Consider the following 9648-nt stretch of genomic DNA (forward strand, 5'->3'; position numbering starts at 1 on the left):
AGGACGATGTCAGTATTCTGGGACATCGATATAGATGATTGGAGTTGAAGATTAGTAGCGCTTATGAAGCGATCAAGCTCGGCAAACGGACACATTTCCGGCACATGTCCACATGGTTCTAGCAACGACTGTGCAAGAGATGTTGACTTTCACATTGAAAGAGCGCCTACAATAACATAGCAAGAGCTTGCTAGGACTCAAAGTGCCGTTCATTGTTTCATGAACGCTCTTAACGCTCTTAACGTTATTAACGCTTTGTTTCGTTCGCATATTGAAAGCTGCTATAGAACAAGCGTTCACTTAATGCCACCACGCAAACTAAAAGACCATCGAAACACAAAATATGCGTCCACCAATTCTTTGTCTGTCATAAATCATCCACAACAGCGTATGGTTCAAGTGGTACGCAGAGAAAGAGACATGGCCGTTACATCGAGCAGTTATATCTGGCTTGACCTAATGGCTTCGTCAGTGAACAAAGATTACTGGTCTGCCGTAACAGTTGCGGAGTTGGCTAGAACATTACAAATGAGCCACGGTGCTCGGACGAGGCACCAGTAAAGAAATATTACGCGGTGTTGGTGCACCAACGAAAACTGCTGAAAGTCCGTCTCGCTTGTTACTCACTGTCAGTGTAATTAGTCATCTACTAGGTCCATGATCAAGCAACAACGGGTCGGATAGCTTGCTAGAAAAACCGAGAAAGCGCAAGAACGGCGTAGCTTCCGATAAGCGAGGTTGAAATTCCTTGACTTACTTTCACCCTGATATTTCTTTGTCATTTAACTAGCGTCCCGTCATGTTGGTCTATTGTGTCTGTGAGTGAAAATCAGCGCTACAGACAAAAGGGGATAGAAGAGATGGCGCAGAGCCGCTGATCTTCTAACAATTTATTTCTGTGGAAGGTCTTAGATTTTATTCAGTTACACAATGTTGCAACTGCCCTGCTCAGAACACCATGATGTAACAAAAGTTCATAATGTAGGCAAGCACAAATACAATTTTTCTTTATCGGTGAGAGCGACAGAGGGGGTACTTACACAATCATCCTTTCAACAAAAATTCGTTCCTGCCTCGATGAAATCGCGAATGGTACGAATCTCTGCATTTGGCGACAATGCTAGAATTTGAAGACATTGTGCTCAACATTGCTTTGAGCCTTCGTAATAAACTTTTTTTTCCATCCTTACATCCAGGATCACGGTAACTGCGCGCTTCCTGCAAATAACCTGCTTTCGCGCTGCCTCTGTAACCGAGCGACGAAGTCGTGTGATCACGGCATCCCGTTATTCAACATCGACTCGACTCCATAGTACCGTCATGATAACGTTTGGGCAGGCTACGGGACCAGTCGGCCGCGCAACCTGCCCAAACAGGCAAAACTATCGATTGTAGAAGAAACGTCAGCCTTGGCGCTGCATCGCTATCTGTCGAAGCTTTCAGCATTCTGTTTCGATTGTGGTGCTTCTCGCAGCTCGGAGCGTGTGTCTGGAAGGGTCCAGGTGTTTCGGGTCGTAGGAACGCTTCCCCTAAACAGGGCGCCGTCAACGACCGTGAGTAAACACAAGGTTGTCTTGGTCAGACGCAAAGTTACTTACCCACGTCAACTAGACACGCTCGCAAGACGTGAACGTACCATATCGGTGTGTTGTACCAGGTATGGATGCTCGCAGAGAATTCTTCATTCTGTTTGACATTCAGATGCCCATGTCCGCTCTTGCAAAGAGAAATACACTCAAACCACAATATCATGAACCCGGATATAATGAAATAACTGTTATAACAAAGGAAATAGGAAATACTATCGCAATAAATATAGTGTTAGGAAAAAGCCATTAGAGCTAATTTTCAGATACAGCGAACTTATTTTTGTGCAAAATGCAACTTTGTCATAATGAGTTTGAGTGTAGCAAGCAGTCTTTATCTTCACAAGGTCCACCCAAAACCATATCAGGTATCTTCGCTGTACGGGCGGGAATGTCGGTTCCATTGCAAGTGCCAGTGGACTAACAGATGTGGAAGAAGCGTCGGTAAACACGAGACGAGAAAAACAAGGGCTTCTGATTGCTAGCAGATTCTTAACAGCTTAAGCAAGTGCTGTTAATTGCCTCTCTGAAATATATCAAAGAGATCGAGGTATTAAGACTGCACCAAGGCGCACGTTGTACCAGTGTGAGGTGCGACTGTGCAGCTCTAAAGTGACCGAGCTGCAAGAGCTCACTGACCAGGTTGAATGGACGGCTACGGCCAGTGGTACCTTCGACTAAGGCACCTCCAATAAGAATGACTTGCACTAGAATAAATGTTTTCTGATCTCTTCCGTCTAGTTGCCTCGTGCAACCCGAATAGGAACTGTCGGCTGCGACGTCAGCCCAAAATATCCAGAAAAGAATCACAATGCGATGACGTCATCATATGACGTAAAAATAAAATCAAATATCAAAATGTATGGCATCATCGTGACATCATGGGATGATACCGTCATTTGATCAAACGGGTGTGAATCCCAGGGGCGACGCAAAACCACGGGAAGTGCAGAATTAAGAGAGAGGACTTTGTTCACAAAATAAACGAAGCAGAAAGTTTTTTAGGGGGGGGGGGAGCAATAGGCGACTACAATGCACTGAAAAGAAAATAATTTCGCAAAAAAGTGACAGGCCGACGAGAACCTAATTATCTAAGCTCGTAGCAGCAGGCTCAAAAACTAGCGCTCTACAGATCTCCATGAAGCAATCCACCAGTACAAGAAAAAAAAGTATTGTTGTCTACATACTTGATTTCGCACTTTATTAGTAACACGCATTATTTTTCTTCCTCTCTTAAAACGAATAGGCAAGGCAACGAAATGAAAACACAGTAAAGTGCTACATGGGTTGAGATGTTTTTTTTTATTTTTGTTCTTGCTCGTATCCCTGATGTGTCGCTTTCTCGGCTTCGTTTTACGTCTGGTACAGCTGTGACCTCTTGTTTTTCGAGAGATGCCCATTTCGACAGAATGTTGGACCGAGTCAGCGAATCGACCCCCCTGCCCCCGTGTTTGTTTTGCGTGAATAGAAAGACACCAGCGGTAGCAGTTCGTTTTTTTTTGTTTGTTTCTTTGTTTCGTCTACAGCTATGTCGGTGTCGTAACATTTTCCGTTCTGTTGTCTCGAGTCAGTTTGAATCGGACATTCTCTCCGAGCACAAAGTGCTGTTTCAATCAAGTAAGACAGCGATCAACGCAAGTGGCTCCTACTTTTTTATTTCATCTGCTTGACACTTTTATCTGCTGATATTGCCACTTTCGCCGGCAGTATATGTGATTATGCGCAAGGACTGCAGACATAGCGCCAGAAACTCAATGTGGAGAAACATAGAACTTCAGCAAAGCTGAAATACGAGCAAGGACTGCAGACATAGCGCCAGAAACTCGATGTGGAGAAACACAGAACTTCAGCACTTCAGCAATGCTGAAAGACGAGCTAGTTGGGTTCGTATGCAACGTAATGCCTATTTCCTAGTGCAAAATGACACACGGACCACTATATAGAGGGAACGCCAGCAGCGCTATTATGAAATAAAGGCTCTATTCGGCAAAGAAAAACACAATACCGAAAGATACATTTAACGATCGCTCGCCAGCCATTTGCTACGCCTCCATCTTGTCTGCGGCGTGCGTTCAAACAGAGTAAGCGAAGCGTTGGTGGAGCACGCCAGGATGGACGCTGACAACTCAGGCACGTTCGAACTGCTTAGGACAAGAGAAGAAGACGAGGTGCCGCACTTGAAAGAAGCGATGGTGTTCTGGGCTCATGCAGACATTTTTGTACAACTTGTTTTTTTAAGGGGGTGGGGGTTCGCGCATTTTAGGTATTAAGTTAGAGTCTACTTCTTCAAATGTGCGTGACAATATATACCGACGATATATTATCTACTGCCCATTCACACCGTAAGTCGGTAGTAGCGCTATTGCCATTCGCTCTCCTTTTTTATGTGTCAGTGGGAACTAGGAGTAAGTTATTACGATGCATAGAACTTCGTCGAGTTCGTCGAGGTGCGAAAAGATCACAGCCACTCAGCCACAGTGCAGATGGAAGTCGGTGAAGCGGGCGGCAGTCGCTTCGCGTCATTTTCCAGCCCATCTGCGCTTTTGTGCTCGTTGGCGTTCTTTCCGCTAAGCTGTTTAGGCTAGCCGTGTTTTGCTTGGCCTACATTGTATGTGCCAGACAAAACTCACCCAAACAAAACTATCGTCATCATAAACGGCTAGGTGCCACAGCAATTGATTGAATTTTACTACTCACCACCAGTGACCATTGGTCCCCTAGAAAGGAAAAAGCCCACGTTCGCCAAACAAACGGATAGGAGCCCCAAATGTTTGTGCGGCGTATTAAAAAGCTGTCGTCATTATAGACGAGTATGTGCCATATAATGTACGTACTTGAATCCTACTGATCACTACTGGACCGCTAAAAAGAATAAAAGAAGGCAGCAGCTAGGATTCGTTCACAGTGACCAATCCAGTCGCCGGAAGGCCACAGAATCCGGTTCGGTCTCCGTGCCAATCACTCCCGGACCGATTTTTGTGGCGTCTAATCGGCTGTCTGCGAACCAGTTGGAGTGCTAGTCGAGGAATCTTGACGCTTTATTGCGTGAATCAAGAAACTTCCAAAGAAAATTATTTTTATTTTCCTTATGACCAACTTTACACGATTCTACTGTTTAATTATTTAAATGCACCTGTAATGCATACTTATATGTATCTTAAGACTATTTCACATGCCACAGAAACTTGGGCCTTGCAATAAAAATGGCCCCGTATCTGCATGTAGTCTGCAAATGTCGTTGAAAGACGATAGTCTTGTGTGTGGAGAGAGGGAACAAAACATTTATTCGATGTTCCGCGCAAGAAAATTGGTGAATGGTATTCTGTAGGCGCTGCGTTAGAGGGCCTCGAGCGTGCAGCGGAGGCGAAGGAACGCATCAAGACACGTCACACGTGAAACATGAGCGCCATATGGCAGTTCTCTTTGAAAACGGAGCGCGTGGCTCTGTGACGGGTGTGCGTGCCTGTCTCAGAGGTGATAAGGTGTAGAACGCAAGGTGACGGGTAGGTGCCACCACTATCTCGTTCTAGAAAAACGTTGGAAACACTCGCCTGTTCGTGCAAGCATTGCAAGGTCAGCGCAGTGTGATAAGCGCTACGGTCCTTAAAATTACTATGTATGCCTTTTCTAGTAAAAGACGCACATGCAGAATATATCCCTGTTGTGGAGCTCAAGACATGTGCAATATTTGCTTTTTAATTCACAATTGCACAAGTAATAACGCTGAACCTTGAGCAACATTGGTGGGTGCTATGGATGGGGCCGGCCATTTCAAGTACCCGATGCTGTTAGGAGTTGACAAACGGACAAATGAACAGACAGACAGACCAAACTTTTTGCGCCGAAGGTGCCAAAGAAAGACTATCTCTTTAAAAACGTACTTCAGAACAACGCAACATGTCGTGTTCCACGTTTGCAGCGCGTACACGCCAATTATAGCGAGGTTATTGAAGATACAACCTGCGCCAGCCAGGCGAGAAACAGTTGTTAAAGAAGAAGTGAACGCTCTGCTCGCGATTCGCTCGCTCCGCCATCAGCTACAAAACAATTGGTTTTTGCATAAGTTACATTAGGCAATATCGCGCTAAATTTTTCATGGTGAAAGCTACATTCCCCGTGAGTCATTGGCAGCTGGCATTAAGGTGGCACGCATTCCATGACTTGCTTGCTCGAAGCTTCCTGGTGTATCGCGGATTCATGACATTAGGTTAAAAAATGGTTCAAAAATGGTGGCCAAGTCTGACTCACTCGTCATATCACTCACTGTAAAAAAATGGTTCTAAACTTACAAATATTACACAGAAAGTTTCAGTGCCAAGGCAGAAACTTTTTGCACTCCATTACCAGCCGTGCGTATCCATGTCGCTCTACGCGAGCTCGGAAAAGAGGTTCACGGGATGGCTTTCAGCTCTCCCATATAGTAGAGTACTAAGTACTCCAAATCGTTAACCACTTTTCCTAGACACACGTGGCACCATGACTAAAATCTGTGAAAAGCAGAAACCCAATTTTTCTGTTCTGCACCTCTTTCTGCAAATAAAAGTACTCGAAGTTGAGTTTCGGCAACTCGAAACGTTTCTGAGATTACAAAGGACAATGAGATAACCTTTCATGTTTTTGTGGTTTCGCGCACAATGCTATTATGTGTGATCGATGTCCACAGAAAGTTATGTGACTCTACGTTTGCGCCCCCTGACCCTTCATTTAAAGATGGCTACAGTTCGCGTGAAAGTGCGGTTACGTGTGGCTGCTCTGTGAAGTGTTCTAGATTAACTATAGCACAACATCAGTGTCACCTAGATATAAACGCATTATCATCATTGCCGCCTGCATCAAATGAAGCGTTCCGCGCCTAAGGAAGGTAATGAAGTTTGAAGTTTGAAAAAGAAAGAAAGAAAGAAAGAAGGTAAGAAAGAAAGAAGAAGGAGACAAAGAAAAAAGAAGGTAATAAAGAATAAGAAAGAAAGAAAGGAAAAAGAAAGAAAGAGAAAGAAAGAAAGAAAGAAAGAAAGTAAGAAAGAAAGAAAGAACTGAGTACATCAGGGAACCGCACGTGAACTTTCACTTGCCTGCATTTTCCTGATAAAAAAGGCTTTTAATTAATTTTTGTTCTTCACAGAAGGAGCAGTGTTTTGTCCGTGCACGTGTTTCTTTCGACGTCGATTCCCCTTGGCCCCGTCGTTTTGCACCCTTTTAAAAAAAGATTAATCCGCATTGCTTCTTCGGGCGTGAAGCAGATGGCGTCGTTGAGAGGATAGCCTTCTTATAGGAACTAAGTCGCTCATTACGAAGATTAATGAGTTTCTCCGGGGCACTCATTAAGCTTCGAGGAAGGTGGCAGTCACTTCGATTACGGAGCAAAGAAGTGCCCCTGATGGGACCAAGTGGGCGCACCTATCGCTACAGCTGATGACGCCACAGGGTTTGTCACTCGAGAAGAAATTGACAAACCTTGCCCTTGAGAACACTATTCAGCTTCTTCTCATTAGCCTCCGTCATTACCTCGTACAATTAATTTCGCAACGCTTTTTTTTCTTTTTTGCGAGTTTTGTCATGCTTCGGTGCAACAGCAAATCAGGCTTTTCGTACTTGCATCGAAGGTAACTTTGAGGTGCCGTTTCAGAATGGTGCTGGTGTGACCGTAAACAGGTTTCTCACGTTTCTCGACATTTAGTTCAACTAGACTGCAATCCAGTTTGAAGATGGTTACCATGTGCAGAAGCAGGGCACCTTCGTTAGGCATTACGTTGTCCATTTGCTGTGCAGCATTTTCATATGGTTTTCACAGACCGTTCAGTTTAGGTAGGGCTCGACCATGACCAGGTTTTTCTGTGTATCGCTAGAAGTTCACAATGTTGTTGGGCTTTCAAATAAAGCGAGAGATGTTCTCGTATCACGTTGCCATTGAAGATTTACTTCACATTTGTCAGCGCCGGGGTAGAGGATTATCATTCACTCATTAACTAACAACAGGTCAGAAAGTTCATTTTTATTGCATTGCTGAAACCTTCTCCGACAATTTTGTATGCTGAAAATATAACCCGACGTCTCAAAATAGTTAGTTGCTCTGTGACTCTGGCCATTTAAAATGAGTGAGATGGGCCACAGCCTCCCAGTGTGTTGCACAAGACATATAAGTGTCTTTAGCGTAATTTCATAAGGTTTTGCTCAATAAGCAAAATTACGCCACAGACATTTTGTCTCCGCATGCTTCGCATAACATCTGTTTCATTGGAATCTGCTGATTTTGTTTGTTTTGCATTAAGCATAGATGGAGTGTATCGATAAGCGCGGCTAAGATGCCATGATTTGTTGTTCTGTTATAGAATTTTGTAGCAATTTCTCGTTTTTTGAGGGGGGTGGGGGGGGGTTGAGGGGGGCGCAATCTCGCTGATGGTTCCTACCTAATGTACTACTTATAGGGGGACGCTGTGAGATACAAGTTCGATGCAAGTCTGCGCTTGTGTGTATGTCTCGTTTAACGTGTGTGTCAGGTAGTACAGGGTATCACCTCCATACCTTGTGCTGTACTAGTCTTAATATACCATACAATTCTTAAGATTTACCATCCCGAAATCATGATGTGATTACGAGGAACGCTGCAGGTATAGGGCTCCGGAAATTTCGATCGTGTAACTAAGGCTAAGTACACAGGCCTGAAGCGTTTTAGCCTCGAGCCAAAATGTGGCCACTGCTGCGGCCGGGATTCAATCCCGTAACCTTAAAGTCGGGTGTTGCGCACCATAACCATAAGGGGGTTCACTAGTCATTCGTCTTCACAAGGTACTACGGCGCTCATACTTGTTTATTGGGATTTATTCGTGTAATGAGAAGCGCAGAACACAAAGAAGTATATAGTCACTTCTCTACTCAATACCACGACATTTTTGTCGTTATTTTTTTCCAGGCGTGATACAAGAAAAATTGCGTCGAATATGAGTTGAAACACGTTGTTCGTGCTTAAAGTGGCACCGACGCTGCAAAACGGTGCCGATGTAGCAAATATTACTGAACTAGATGCCGCTTCAGGTGCTGGTACTCTATGAACCAAATAACATCTGCCGCGGTAACCGTTCAGGCCTGAAACCCCGTTACCGTGACTGCCGTGTTGACAATTTATATTGAGACGTGACTGCACCTAATGCGCGCAACGAAAGATCTTGTCTTTCATCGCTATCCAAACGCGTCGCTCACTTAGTAGGCGGGCTTCGACGTGTCTGAGCGCCGTGAATCGGCTTCCGTCGTTTAAACAAGAGCTTGCGGTGTCAGATGAGATACGAGTGGTGCGAAAAAAAAAAAGGAGTCACCGGGACGGATGCATGGCGGAAGTCTATTGATGAAGGCAATCGATCGACTCTATCTGCGCGCTCCTCGATCAACCTGTCACCGACGCGAGCACACCACCGAGTGGAACAGAATGCTTTACGTCTGGAGCCGTCCATCACTCTTGCCAGTGAGGACACATTGTTTCTGCAGAAATCAATGCGTATAATGGAAAACGCAAACACCACTTTTGTGAGTTAGTTTACTTAAGCACATTTTTTTTTTTCAGGGAGTGAATTAAAGGAAACACTGATGACGGGATTTGTCGAACGTGCTCTAACAACGCATTTTTCAAAAAAATGGACTGCCAATTTTATTATAGTGTACCCCACGGCAAATGTATTGAAATTCAATTTTAATAATGACACTTATGTAGATCTTGCGAATAACACAGAGGCTATGTTTTTGACGTGTCTTCCCTACCTTATAATTTAAAATAAAATAGATTTCGTGCAGCAAAATAATCTCAGGAAAGCATGTGTTCGGCCTACAACATGACCAACAAGCCGTAATGTTACGCAACGCAATGTGCCACAATATTAAACGCCGAAATCGTAAACGAAGCACAAAAGTTGACAAGTCACGTATTTTTCATAATGCATAATCATCCCTGTGTGTTCGAAGTATTTTAGATTATGCTGACAACTGCTTTATTCTTTTCGCAATAACGCAAATAAAGACTACAACCACAGAGCTTGCATGCGCACGCGTAAGACGTATAAGGCGCAAACGCGTAGGA

The sequence above is a fragment of the Rhipicephalus microplus genome, chromosome 6, assembly GCF_043290135.1.
Source record: "Rhipicephalus microplus isolate Deutch F79 chromosome 6, USDA_Rmic, whole genome shotgun sequence".
NCBI lineage: Eukaryota > Metazoa > Arthropoda > Arachnida > Ixodida > Ixodidae > Rhipicephalus > Rhipicephalus microplus.